This window comes from Nannospalax galili, unplaced genomic scaffold, assembly GCF_000622305.1.
Source record: "Nannospalax galili isolate Female #2095 unplaced genomic scaffold, S.galili_v1.0 scaffold1488, whole genome shotgun sequence".
Taxonomy (NCBI): Eukaryota; Metazoa; Chordata; class Mammalia; order Rodentia; family Spalacidae; genus Nannospalax; species Nannospalax galili.
In genome coordinates, this window is record NW_008358859.1 from 849265 (window position 1) to 864291 (window position 15027).

The window sequence follows — 15027 nt, forward strand, 5'->3', positions numbered from 1 at the left end:
ACAAGATGAAAGAAAAATAAAATGTCTCTGGAAGATTCTGGGAAGCGAGCCAGGTAGAACCACATATATACTACTTGGGTGGGCACAGGGGATCAGAGGACAGTTGGCGTCTCCTGACCAGGCGCCCCCCACACAGGGCACTGATGCAGGCCCTGGGCCAGACCACCAGCTCCTGATTTGGCTGTGGCATCATGGCACGTACCTGTATGTGTGCTTGTGCATGTATTTAAAGACTTTAGAGAGGACAGGGAGAGCATTCTTGCAGGCTGAGTTTTTCTAGATAGATTTTCTTCATAAGAAACTAAGCTGTGCCAGTGGCCTGACTGGGGTCCACAAAGGCGCGGGTGTGCACTAAGGCGCTTTCCTACAGACTCTCCTGATATCACAACAAAGTCCCTGGTGCCCAACAGAAGCTCTCCCGCTCTGATTAGTATAGATACTATTTGCTGCAAAACAGGCACTGCATTAAGAGAGGTGCACCGAGAATCTAGAACGGGGTTCAGATCAAGCACACTCAGTTAAGGACAGAATGGCAAGGAGAGACAAGATTCTCGAACTGTGGCTGCTGGCGGGGTGGGCGGGAACGCTCTAACATTTGAGAAGGTCACAGCAAGTCACATTCAGGGCAGCTCTCCTCTTTACTGGAGGCAAGTCTCCAGCAAGCCCTGTCCTCCTGGGAACGAGAGACAAACAGGATGTCTCTGGAGAAAAGGGAAGGTGCGGAGGCCAAGGAGGCATCAGCGGACAGGAGGGCAAGGGGCCGCACATATGGAGAAGCAACTGCCAACCGTGACCTGGCTTCTGAGGCCAGCTGCACTGCCGAAGGTGTGCTGTGCACTCAGTCAGCTCTGGGGAGGCTGGGGCCTCCATCCACCGGCGCCTCTCAGCAGCTGTGGATGAATGGATGCAGAGCCTCCCTGGAAAGGGGCCCTAGGAGGCACATGCCCTGTAGTCTCCATCCCTCAAATCAGGACGCAGACACACGGCTGGGAGAGCTGGGTCTGAGCCTGCTCAGGGGGCTCTGTGACCAAGCTGCCTCTCTACCTGGGCTGGCCATATTGAACCTTAAGTAGAAGTCTTAACTTGGACATAGTTATGGCAGACAGTTCAAGCTCAAGGCAAGGGGTGGGAGGCAGGAAATGACTGTGTGCGTAAGAGTTTGTGTTAGAATCAATGTTCAGAGCTCATGGCACCTACAATTAGCCCCTTTGTAAGCACGACTGGTTAAAAATCAAAGTTGGCAACTCCTTTAAATGGGGTTTTATCTTATTTATTGAACATGCCAGCTTGCTGGTACCAACTCCAACATGTTGAAGGTCCCAAGGCATGTGACAGTCAAGACAGGGTTGGATCTTCCTGCAGACTTTGGAAGGAACACACAGGCTGGATGACTTCCTGTTTCACACACATCACACTGGCCCATGTATGAGTTGTACATGGGACCCCAGAGTGCACTACATCATGCATCAAATGGATAGCTGGGGCTGTGCCTCAGTTTCCCTGGTCCAAGACAAACCCTGGCTCCTGGTGCTCAAGAGATGGCTAGGCATAAACCAATGAATGAACAGATCCCAGGTAGTCCAGTCATGTGTCTATCCTGGTCAACCCGCCAATCAAAAACATCACTTTAAAGCACAGTTCACCCTTTGGCCCTAAAGGACCATTTCCATCTCATTATGCAAAATGTGCTCAGTCTAACTGCAAGAATCCCCAAAGGTCTAACAGCTCCGACACTGCTCAAAGCCACGGTTCAGTCTCCTCCAAGACTCAAAACAGCTCGAAGCTCTGAGCCCTTGTAAAAATGAACGGTAGCACAGAGATGCGCATCTCCACTCCAAACATGAGAAACCAAGAGGAGCAACAAAGGACCAGACAGAAGTCAGACCCTAACCCATCAGAGCAAGCGTTAGAGTCTACAGCTCCTTGTCCATCACCAAGGCCGATGGTCCCTTCATGTGAGCTAAGGACGGAGGGAGCCAGGCTCCCAGGGCCTTGTTAGCAGCCCAGTCTCTCCTGGGCTGGCGCTACTTGTTGCCTAGGGCTTTCCTCAACAGACATTCCGCATCAGCACCTCCAATACCCAGGGGTCTCCACTGAAGTTCACACACTGCCCACTGTCCTCTCAGTGCTGCCTGCAGGGATCCTTGCATGGCAGTGCCCAGGTCTGCCACCAGCTCAAGCTGGCCAGGCCCCCCAACCATGGCTGCAGTGCCATGGACAGTGGAACTTCAGCTAGCACTGAGCAGCGCTGCATGAGCAGGGGTAATGGGGCGCTTCTCAAGTGGTCTTTCAAATGAATTAAAACCTTTAGACCCTGAAGCTGCAAAGGGATGGGCGGCTGGTTCCTGAGATGCCCTCAGAGCATCTTCCCTGCTGCCCCAGGGCAAACCATGTGGCTTCTCTTTTCTTTCTCTCCTTCCCTCTTTTCTATGTATGTATGTATGTAAGCATGCACACATGTATCTCTCTCTCTCTCTCTCTCTCTCTCTCTCTCTCTGCCTAATGCACACATGCCACAGCAGAGTCTGTTCTTCCTTTTCTTTTTTTTTGTCTTTTTGAGACAGGGTCTCCCTGTAGCCCCAGCTGGCCTGGAACTCACTATGTAGACCAGGCTGGCCTTGAACTCACAGAGATCGCCTGCCTCTGCCTCCCAAGTGCTGGGACTACAGGTGTGCACCACCATGCCCGTCTTGTTCTCTCCTTTTCGTATGTATGTATGTATGTATGTATGTATGTATGTATGTATGTATGTGTCTACCTGCCTCCCTGTCTGCCTGTCTGTATGCTCACACACCACAGTACAGTTGCTCCGTCCTTCCCGCATGTGGGTCGGGGGAAAGCAGACACTCTACCTACTGAGCCATCTCGCTGGCCCTTGGTTTATTTTTAATGTCGTTACTCTCTTTAACAACCACCGCGCACACACACACACACACACACACACACACAGACTTTAAATGTGCTCTTCTCAATCCAAACAATGTTAAAAAACAAAATTTCTGCTGTTTTTTGCTCTTAATTCTCAATGCAAACCTGGCTAAAAGTAGCCGCATCATCTACATCCCAGCCTGCATGGTAATTAATTTGCCAGACATTTCTTTTGCCACATTAAGTACTCATTACTTTTAAATCCAGCCCGAGTCTCAGGACACTGACAAGGTAAGGACAGTCTGTGAGAATGTAGCAGCACAAATGGCCTCTAGTCCAATTCCCTTCTGAGACCCCGGGAGCCTCAACACTGTCCATGCTTCTGTTGGTGCTCCTCTGGTCTTCCGAGCTCTGACACAATCCCATCAAGCTCTGCCTGCACTTTCTAAGCGTGCTCTAGCCTCCTTCCCAAATTCTCCCCAGTTCCTCCCATAAAGCAGCTCCAAAGGCTTAAGAACCACACAACTGGGCCCAGTCATGACGACTCCACTTCTCTGGTGCCAGTCTTCTGTGTTGGTTCCCATGGCATCGCTGTGACCAAACTCCTGACAGAACAGCTTACATAGGAAATGCTGGGGCTGTGCTCTCCAGTCAGCTCACAAGATTACTTACCATCGGAGCTGATCTGATGTAGAGGGGAAACTATGAAAAAGCATCCAGTACAAGCCTTACCCCTTCCGGTGAACAACTGTGTGGGTCTGAGTTGAGACCTGCTTGCTGTACAGTGTCAAGAGAAAATGAGGAGGGGCAGGTGGTGGCGCACACCTTTAATCCCAGCACTCGGGAGACCAAGGCAGGCAGATGTCTGTTAGTTCAAGGCCAGCCTGGTCTATACAGTAAGTTCCAGGCTAGTCAGGGCTACACAGTGAGACCTTGTCTCAAAAAACAAAACAGTGAGAGAGAGAGAGAGAGAGAGAGAGAGAGAGAGAGAGAGAGAGAGAGAGAGAATGTAGCTCAGTTGCTTGTGCTCTTGCCCAGCATTCACTAAGGAAGGCCTGGGCTCCATCCCCAGCACCACATAAACCAGGCATGGCGGTGCATGCTTGTGACCCCAGCACTCCATCAGTAGAGAAAGGGGGATCAGACATTCAAGATCATCCTCAGTTACACAGCAAGTTTGAGGCCAGCTTAGGCTATGTGACCCTGTCTGAGAGACAGAATGTGGAGCTCAAGGGTCTTATGCAGAAATAATTAAAAATCTACAGATTCTGATCCCATCACAACAAGGACTTTTTTTTTCTTTTCTTTTCAGTCTTTTTGAGACAGGGTCTCCCTGTAGCACCAGCTGGCCTGGAACTCACTATGTAGACCAGGATGGCAATGACAAATCCCCATCTATGATCACCCACACCACACAGTAGATCAAGGTAGATGGAGAGGCCTGAGTTTGTTAATTTTGTCAAGGACAGAAAAGCCTGGGGCAGGATTCCTGTCTTTGCCATTAGCGCTGCCTAAGGGGACACGGTCTCCCCAGAACAGTGACAGTCACACCCCCTCCTTCCACACTGGAAGTCACCAAACAACTTCCCTCTCTTGTCTATTAACAGAACTATTAAGTGCCAAGTTTTCTATGAAGCACATCTTCCAGGTGTCCAGGGAACGCCCTGTCACCGTTCCCAGCCAGGCATGGTTGGTGCCAACATTGAGAAAATAGCTTTGGCAAATTACACAGTCCACCGTGGGCTGCCCTGCATCCCGATTCGTAATTTAAAAGATGACAACAAAATTGTAGGATGCGCTGTCATTGGAGACGGCATTCATTTCAGGAATTATGGGAAGGAAAAAGGAATCAGACTTGCTTGGCCACTAACGTGCAAACGCTGGTGGTAGAGATATTTTTGAATCTTAACATATAACTGCTTACAGGTTTTGTTTTGATTTTTCTGTATCGAAACACGCTGACTGGATCAAAAATAGAGGCTTTTCTTTTCCCGAGGCCTGCTGGCTGGCTGGGTCAGGCCTGCCTACAAGCCCAGAGCAGCACTAGGCAGCTTGGAGCCTGGAGGCACTGCTGTCTGCCCTGTGGGTGGGGATCTGAGATGCCCCCATTTCTATATTTAATCCCAACTGATGGAGTGTGGGTGCTAGCCTCCTATATTAGGCAAATGGTAGTAACTCTGTCTCATTTTATACATCCTACCCCTCAGTGATGACAAGAGGTTATTATAAGATCCAGGTGAGCCTGAGTGCCCACAGGGGCCTGGCTTCTCTGGGTCCTATCACCCAGCAGCACTGTGGGCTGGGACCAAGAAATTCTTAGAACAGGAATCTTAATTAAAGCTGTTAATAGAGATTATTTTTGGCACTGAATGCTCAGACGACCACGAATTTCTAAAGATAGCAACAAAATGTTAAAATGGAAACTTCAGGGGCTGGAGAGATGGCTCAGCAGTTAAGAACACTGGTTGTGCCAGGCATGGTGGCACATGCCTTTAATCCTAGCACTCGGGAGGCAGAGGCAGGTGGATCTCTGTGAGTTCAAGGCCAGCCTGGTCTCCATAGTGAATCCAGGACAGCTGGGGCTACAGGGAGACCCTGTCTCAAAAAGACAGAAAAAAAAAAAAAAAAAAGGAAAGAACACTGGTTGTTCTTACAGAAGACCCAGGTTCGAATCCCAGCACCCACATGACAGCTAACAACTGTCTGTAACTCCAGTCCCAGGGGATCCGACAGCCTCTTCTTTCCTCCATGGGCACTGCATGACACGGGTGCACTTACCTACATGCAGGCAATACATGCATATACATAAAGTAAAAACAATAAATAAAAAATTTTTTTAAAAGGGAGTGGGGCTAGAGAGATGGCTCAGCGGTTAAGAGCACTGACTGCTCTTGCAGAGGACTTGGGTTTGATTCCCAGCACCAACATGGCAGCTATGAACTGTCCTTAACTCTAGTTCCAGGGGAATCTGAAGCCCTCTTCTGACCTCCACAGCATTGCATGACACGGGTGCCCGCACATACATGCAGGCAATACACTCGTACACATAAAATAAAAATAATAAAATATTAAAAAACAAAAAGAAACTTCAGGCCCAGGGAGACAGCTTAACAGGTAGAGTGCTTACCTCCAAAGCAGACAACGTGAGTTTGATCCCTGAGGCTCACATGGTAGTAGAGAACTCCTGGGCTGGAAGGGTAGCTCGGCCATTAAAGGCTCAGGCTAACAACCAAAAAATAAGGAGAGAACGCCTATAAGCTGCCCTTAGGCCTCCACATGCACACCATGGTATCCGTGCATGCAACGGCACCCCTCACCCCACTAAAGAAACAGAGAGACTCAGCAAAGTCCCAGGTGGCACTGACTGTGGCTCCCATATCCCTGAGGCATCACAGACTAGGGGGACAAGGGTGTCTGCTCTGATTCAGGGAGCCCACAAATATGTCTGCCTCTTGTCGCTCAAGGATTGACACAGCATCAGAGAGCGGAGTAGGGCACGCTGTCCCCTGCTGCCTACAGACCCAGGAGAGAGGAAGAAAGCAGTGTAAGGCCACACTCGGTCAGGGGAGGGGCCAGAGGGAGCGCGTTGCCTCAAAGTCTGTGAAAGAAAGCAGGGGCTCCTTCTAGCAGTGGACTGGGGCTGAGGCAGGCTACCCATCAGATGAATGCAGTGGTCACTTTGGACAGAACAAACGTTGCTAGAGGTCATCTGCCCTGCTTACCCTGATGAACACAGCCAAGGAGCAAGCAAGGGCCGAGGAGGGATCACGTGCTGGCCAGCAGGGAACGTCAGGGTAGTCAGTTATCTAGGGATGGCAACAGGGCAGAGGGAAGCCAAGGGCAGAGCCCACTTGTGCTGCTCCGTGCCCAGGGTGGCTGGCATCTAGGGAGACAAGCGCAATAGGAAGAAACAGCCTAACGAAAGGGCCTTTGGCTTCTGCCTGAGGAGTCCCAAGCACGGTGTGGCTCCTGTTTACAAGGATGCTGGCTGATGTGTTGGGAAGGTGTGTGGAGAAGTGTAGTGTCCAGTGAGGGGCCGGTGCAGCCAGTGACCAGCAGGGGACCTTGTGCCTAGATCTGTCATGCTGAGACAACAGAGCCAGAAGGACATGCTGAGCAGGGAGACGGAGGCTTTCTAGGACAGAGCTGAGTCGGGGCCACCTGCAGGAACGCTGGCCAGACGCTGAAGGCGACAGAGATGTGGGGCCATGGGGCTCCACGGCTGAGAGGCTCTGAAGCCACTGCCAGAAACCAGGGGAGAGGCTGGCACTGAAGCCATCAACGCAGAAGCCAGAGTGTAAAGATGGGGCCTGAGCTCTGAAGCGGGTAGGAGGGTGTGAAGTACAGCCAAGGGATACAAGGGGTGGCAGCAGGTGAGGAAACAGCCTGGGAGTCACAGGAGCAGCAGCAGCAGCACTAGGAAGCCTGTGCCGGCTAGCGTCCACTGTCAGCCTGACACACCCTCTACTGGGGAACCTGTACTGGGGGATTTCCTGAATCAGACTGGCCTGTGGCATGTCTGTTGATGTGGGAGGGCCCTTGACGATGAGCCCAACGAGGATGTCCAGGGGGACAGGGTGGGGGGAAAGGGTGGAGGAGGGCACCCAACCAGGATGGCCAGGGGGACAGGGGGGGGGGAAAGGGTGGAGGAGGGCACCCAACCAGGATGGCCAGGGGGACAGGGGGGGGGGAAAGGGTGGAGGAGGGCACCCAACCAGGATGGCCAGGGGGACAGGGGGGGGGGAAAGGGTGGAGGAGGGCACCCAACCAGGATGGCCAGGGGGACAGGGGGGGGGGAAAGGGTGGAGGAGGGCACCCAACCAGGATGGCCAGGGGGACAGGGGGGGGGGAAAGGGTGGAGGAGGGCACCCAACCAGGATGGCCAGGGGGACAGGGGGGGGGGAAAGGGTGGAGGAGGGCACCCAACCAGGATGGCCAGGGGGACAGGGGGGGGGGAAAGGGTGGAGGAGGGCACCCAACCAGGATGGCCAGGGGGACAGGGGGGGGGGAAAGGGTGGAGGAGGGCACCCAACCAGGATGGCCAGGGGGACAGGGGGGGGGGAAAGGGTGGAGGAGGGCACCCAACCAGGATGGCCAGGGGGACAGGGTGGGGGGAAAGGGTGGAGGAGGGCACCCAACCAGGATGTCCAGGAGGACAGGGTGGGGGGAAAGGGTGGAGGAGGGCACCCAACCAGGATGGCCAGGGAGGGTGTGGAAAGTAGAGATGGGGGATGGGTAGTGGGAGGAGCTCGGACATCACATGTTCCCATGTCATGAGCCTGTGTAGATCGATCTAGGGGGGAACACAGGGACCCAGGGTCCTGAGACAGAGGAGCGAAGGGAGATGCGGGCCCAAGTCCGCCCTCCTCTCTCCCGTGGGCAGACTCTGCTATTTGCGCGGCACCAACACTTTGGTATTTTTAATTTTTCTTTTTTAAGTCATAGAGGCTCAAAGCCACCCACTTTTCCTCTGAGAACATCTTTAGCCATCTCCCCCGACTCTGCAGGGCAGCAGCTCCTTTTCATCACTCTGCAGCAGCACAGCATCCTGACTTTACTTCTCTGTCAGGCCTGGTTCTAGGCAGCTGTGTTTTCATCAGGGATGTGCAGGCTTCACCAGTCCCACTTCAGGGGGTTGGTACTTTATGGGTCCCACTTCAGGGGGTTTGTAATTAAAATGCTCTTGATGTTCAAGACGACATGACCACTTTTCATAAACACAAGACAAGATCTCTCTCCCTGTGCCCATTATAAAATAATAATAAACAATAAAGATTCTGAAACAGAGAACACATAAGTAGTCCAGCCACTCTGGAGGGGGATCAGGTAGGAGGATCACTTGAGTCTAGGAGTTCAGGAGTGACTTAGGCAAGATAGTGAGGCCCAACTCAAAAATAAATAAATATGGTAGGCAGGATGGCTCAGCAGGTAAAGGTGCTTGCTGCATGAGCCTGACAACCTGAGTTCAATCCCTTGAACTCACATGAAGGTGGAAGGAGAGAATCAATTCAACAAAGTTGTTTTCTGACCTCCACATGCACCAACCCCATCATGTATCCACGAATACACACATACACAATATAAAACTTTTTTAGAAAAAGAAATTGAAGGAAAGGGGGAAGGACAGCATGGCTGGATCTGTTGAGACAAATGACCTTGTAGCTTCTGCACCACCAGCACAGCCTCCTTACTAAAAACATAGACCCTCGGGCTCTTTCCAGAAGCATCACAACCTCCAGGAGGGGGGCCAGGAATCTGTGCTTTTCTGAGACAGGGTCTCACTATGTAAGTCACCATCCTCCTGCTCAGCCTCTTGAGTGCTGGGACTGTAGGACAGGCCACCATGCCCAGCAAATGTGCTAAGTCACCAGAATGAGTACCAAGCATCAGACATACTCAGGAATGCCTGTCCCCAGTTCACTGCAACAAGGGCCTCTGACGCCTCCCAGCACCTCAGAAGCGATCAAGCCTTCTCCCCTTGAATCTCTGAACAGAATCTCCCAGGTTGCATCACTGAACAGAGTCAGGGTCTCCCTGTAGATCCAGCTGGCCTGGAACTCACTGTGTAGACCAGGCTGGCCTCGAACTCACAGATATCCGCCTGCCTCTGCCTCCCAAGTGCTGGGATCAAAGGTGTGCGCCATCACGCCTGGCTGGAAGGTTCCTTTCTAAACCATAAAGCAGCACCTGCCCCACCCCACTCACTCCCCACACACCAGGAACGTGAACTACAGAAGCAGCTGGACTGAGCCAGCTCACTCTCTGTCAACCGTGTCCACGTCTCGCTGCTGCTGCTGCTCATTGTTCCCTGACTACAACACTTCCTTTTTTTAGTTTGTCTTTTGAGACAGGGTCTCCCTGTAGCCCCAGCTGGCCTGGAACTCACTATGTAGACCAGGTTGGCCTTGAACTCACAGAGATCTGCCTGCCTCTGCCTCCCAAGTGCTGGGACTAAAGGTGTGCGCCACCATGCCCGGACATGACGTCAGTCCCCTGGTGCCTTCATGAAGTAATTACAGGGGTCAGAGAAAACTGTGGGAGTGAGATCCTCCTCCCAGCTTTTCTTACAGCACAAAGATGTGCTCTGGGCTGCTTCCATAAGGGTGTCAGGAGGATGAGAGGCAGGAAGGGGCTCAAAAGAAAGGCCTGCTCTCTGCTAGAGCCACCCTGGCTCCTACTTGCTGCCCATCTACAGTGACGATTCTCTGCAGGCTGGCCACCTGAACCACCTGGACAGCTTACCCACCACCAGTGCACCCCTGTGCCTGGACAGCTGTCTGGCTGAGCCCAGCACTTGAGGAATAAGGCTGTATTCTTCGGGGAAAGTACAACACACAGCCGTGAGCGTGGGCAGGAGACGTGATTGGCTCCAAAAGGGGCTGGCAACCAATAAACACAAGCGGGACAAGGAAGAGGGGAGAGGGGCCACCCCACAAAAGACAGGCTGCTTAGAGTGTCCCTCCTAGTAAATATGGAGGCACAGAGGAGCCCTGCATAGGGAGGGGAGGCCTTGGCAAACTGACCATGGACAGGACTCAAGTTTGTTCATGAGCCCAGCTGCAGAGGCTGCCTAGGGAGGTCAGAGCTACAGAAATTCAGAGTCACCAGGTGCAACAGGCCTTTCTACTGGGGTGACATTTTCCGAGGAGGAGCTCCCCACCAGCAGTGGCACCCCACTCCTCACGGAACTTGGTAAAAACACCAATTCTCAGGTCCTGAGCCCTGCTGACTACTGGAGAGGCCTAGCACAACTTTGTACAGCTTTGGTTCCCTAATGTGAGTACACAGCACATGGCAGAACAGAGGAGCCTGGTCGACGGGAGTACACATGAGGATTAAAGACGGTCAAAGGGGCCAGGGGCTAGCATGAACAGTACAGAATGCATCATCAGGGGAGGGCCGGAACCTGCAGGCTGCTGTCTAGCCCTTGCCCTTTGTGGTAAAAACCACAGAAATGACAGGCATGAAGCAATACCTAGGAAGCCCCATGGGAGACTTCCCTAAAGTGCCACATCCCATGATAGAGAGTATCTCCAGTCCCCAGGATAGGGAGTATCCCCAGTCCCCATGATAGAGTGTCCCCAGGATAGAGTATCCCCAGTCCCCATGATAGAGTGTCCCCAGGATAGAGTATCCCCAGTCCCCATGATAGAGTGTCCCCAGGATAGAGTATCCCCAGTCCTCATGATAGAGAGTATCCCCAGTCCTCATGATCGAGTATCCCCAGTCCCCATGATTGAGTATCCCTAGTCCTTATGATAGAGTATCCCCAGTCCCCATGACAGAGTATCCCCAGTCCCCATGACAGAGTATCCCCAGTCCCCATGATGGAGTATCTCTAGTCCCTAGGATAGCGTATCCCCAATTCCCGTGATAGAGTACCCCAGTCCCCATGATAAGAGTATCCCAATCCCCAGGATAGAAAGTATGCCTGCAAATGAGCTTTCCCTAGCAATGCAGGGACAGCCATCACACACCACCCAGAGGCCACGCCTTCCTCAGGACTGAAAGACTACAGCCTGACCTCACCAAGCAGAGAACTGCCGGTGGGCTGGAATCTGCAGGGGATACCAGCACAGAGCAATGACCGGGGCTACAGGGCTGTCTGGCCAGGGTGAGCGCTGTGGTAACCACCCTGTCTGGAAGGTAGCCAAGCCTGGCTGGTTACCATGAACAGCTCTGTGGTCACAACCTAACTACACACGGGGATGGCAGGATAAGTCTGGCATTTATGGGCCCAAAGTCACCATGAGAAGCAGCAGCTAAAGTGGCTGAAAGTGGATGCAGGGAGAGGAGGGGCAGAGGACTCAGGTTTTGTCAGTCTTTATCGTAAAATAACAAACTTCAAGAAATAACATCAACACAGAGGCCAAAGCCTGGAAGCTGAGGAGACTCCCAGGGGTCGGCCTTGAACCAGGCTGCTGGCTGGCCCCTCAGAACCTCCTCCACCTGTGCTCTGTACCCCCAGTACCTGTCAGACTCCCCAGGAAGCTTTAGCACTGGCATGGAGTTGGGGAGGGAAGAACGCAACAGGGCAGAAATGGCCTTTTCCAGGCTGACAGGAGGGGAGGGGCCATGAAGGGTTTCACACTGGACTTGGAAAGACACGCCAAGCCAGCTGCATGCTCCTGTACTAATGACTCAGCTCAGAGCTCCTTCCTGGAGAGGAGGGCCATACCCACAAGCCCAGCCCACTTCCTGCCATTTCTATCCCTCAATCAACAAGAGGATGTTCTACACACCCAGAAGAGAAATTTGATCCTATAAAGCTGATACCTGGATTCTTCCAGGAAGAACCTTCCCTCTCCAAAGCATCTTCTACAACCCTGTCACCATCAGGGCCAAGTCCAGCCAGTCAGTGAGTCACTCACTCAGGACTCAGAGCATCTTTCCAACACCACACCACAGAGCCCAGGGACTAGGGCAACATTTGCATCCAAGTGGGTTCATCATTCCCTCGAGCACCTGGCACCGACTGAGTTCGTTCAGTGAAGACTCTGATTCAAGCAATTTTAAGATGTCACTGCTGTTGACAGTACTCCACGGGAAAACACACCAATGGTGCAGCTCTGTGCCCGACTCACACACACTGCTGGTAAGCTTCCAGGCACACAAGAGACGAGGGGTCTAGGCATATTTTATAAATCCCCAACACAATACCCCTATGGAAACAGGCATTAAGTACTATAAAGCCTCTGCAAACACTTCTAGGAACACAGTGCCCAGATCAAAGGAAACGGTCTGCACTCTGTAAACGAGCTGGCCTCTCAAGGGCTCTCCAAGGATTCTCTGCTCTGGGCAGCTCACTGACACCTTCCCACACTTGAAGCCACAAGGATTGGCTTCAGACACGCACTTTAACCAAAGAGCCAGTGAGATGGAAACCCCAACAGACAAATAAAATAAGCTGACCGGGCAACACCGACTGCCACAAACTTCCCAGAGGGCGCTGTGGGAAGCTCAAGGACAGGTCTGTTATAGAAGCCTGAGCTGGCTGGGATGGAGGGGGGCCGCATGGAATCCAGGGCCAGTGAGGTGGGTGGTGGGGATGCTGACAAGGCCATAGCTCCTCTCAGGGTAGAAAAATAGTCTGTCACAATCAGTATTCATGAGCCTGAAAAGGACCACTTGCTTGAAAGCAGAACTAACCTCCCCTGGGTGGGACCTACAGCCAATCAAAAGGGCAGTGCCAACAAAGAGGCAATCAATCATGACACTGAAATCAGAACCACACAAAAGAGGGTTATTTAAAGTTAAGAAACAAGCCTTAAAAATCACTCCCAAATGGGAGGCTAGTCTGATTCTGGCAGGCCCAAGGCCCGTTATCCTTCAACTCAAAAGTGAACTGTCTCTCAGCATAGACTGAGCGCCTGCATCTGCATGGGGCACTACAGCCAACACACACATAATCTGCTCCCTGCTCTTGAGGAATCCCTGGCAGATATGAGCGTAAACCTATAGTGATGCCATTTGAGCTGGGGCATAAAAGATGAACAGACATCTGAGCAGAGAAGAAAAGAGAATTTGGTGCTCTGGGCTCTGTTTAGCCTGAGCACGAGGAACAGCGCAGTGCACCCTGATCAGCTGTGCCCAGACTTCAAAACCCACATGCCACAGTCACAATGTCAAAACCCACATGCCACAGTTGCAACATCTGCTGTCACCTGCCCCACCTTACTGCCTTTCCCTGGTGTCTCCTTCAACTCACTTTGATCTGTGCCTTTTTTGAACCAGGGTCTCACCCACTGCCCAAGCTGGTCTCCAATTCCTGGGCTCAGGAATCCATTCCAGCCTCTTGAGGAACTGGGACTGTGACAGCGTGCCTGGCTCGGCTCTGGTTTTTAGACAAGATCACTATGTAGCATGGGGCAGCCTCAAACTCATCCTTAACTCAGGTACCACAGCTTGCTTCCACTTCCCTCCTCCTTCCCTACCTCTGTGTGTGTATGTGCACATGGATGGGTAGGTGCTCACTGGAGACCAGAGCACCAGTTATTGATAGGCCCTGCTCTATCAATAACTCTTAGCCTATTCCCTTGTGATAGGGTGTCTCACTGAACCTGCAGCTCACTGGCTTGGCCAGACTGGCGAACAGGCCCCATGACCCTCCCGTCCTCATGCCCCACAGCACTACAGTTACAGGCACCTACACAGCCACACCCAGTTTTTCATGCTTGGGATCTATACTCAGGTGCAGAACAAGCACTCTTAACCCACTGAGCCAGCTCCGCAACCCCTTGTTTTGAAAGTTTACTTTAGGGGCTGGAGAGATGGCTCAGCAGTTAAGAACACTGAATGTTCTTGCAGAAGACCTGGGTTCAATTCCCAACATCCACATGGCAGCTAACAACTGTCTGTTAACTCCAGTTCCAGGGGATCTGACAGCCTCTTCTGGACTCCAAGGGCATTGCACGACATGGGTGCACTTACCTACATGCAGGCAATACATGCATATACATCAAATAAAAATAATAAATAAAATATTTTTAAAAAGTTTACTTTAGTCTCTTCCAGAATGACATTATCCATTTATGGTGTGCTTATATTTGACTTTAAAAATCCCTGCAAACTATGAAAGCAAAAAGTGTCCTCGATGACCCTAGTGGCGAGTCCTCCTCTGTCTGAGCTGCAGGGAAACCTGGGCTAGGACCTTCGAGGTCTGTGCTGTTAGAGGCAAGATCTGCATCTACTGGAAAAGGAAAGGCAAACCTCAGGAAGAACGTCTTTTTTTTTGGGGGGTCTTTTTGAGACAGGGTCTCCCTGTAGCCCCAGCTGTCCTGGAACTCACTATGTAGACCAGGCTAGCCTTGAACTCACAGAGATCCCAAGTGCTGGGATTAAAGGTGTGTACCACCACGCCCGGCCAGGAAGAATATCTTTAAGTACCATCTGTCAGTGAGTCACAGGGTGTTCTCCTGGGCTCCACAAGGCCCTACCCCTGATGTCTCACAACTCTCACATCCCCTGCTGCTGGGATGTCCTCATCCATCCAACTTTGATTTCCAGTTTTAAAAATGGGCACCAATGGTATTTTGGTAATTCCTTATGCAATCTCTTCAAAGTTTAAATTTGTACTTCAGCAGACATGGGACTATAAACTAGGTCAGCAAGCAGCATGGCCTCCTGAGGGATGCTCAGGGCAGGCAGGGGAGGGGGAAG

The 15027-nt window shown here is 52.0% G+C and overlaps 1 protein-coding gene across 1 annotated transcript in view; it reads right to left on the reverse strand.

The window, feature by feature from the left end:
- Acot7 (acyl-CoA thioesterase 7) overlaps window positions 1–15027 on the reverse strand; it is a 128340-nt gene that overhangs the window by 31144 nt on the left and 82169 nt on the right. The window lies entirely within an intron of this gene.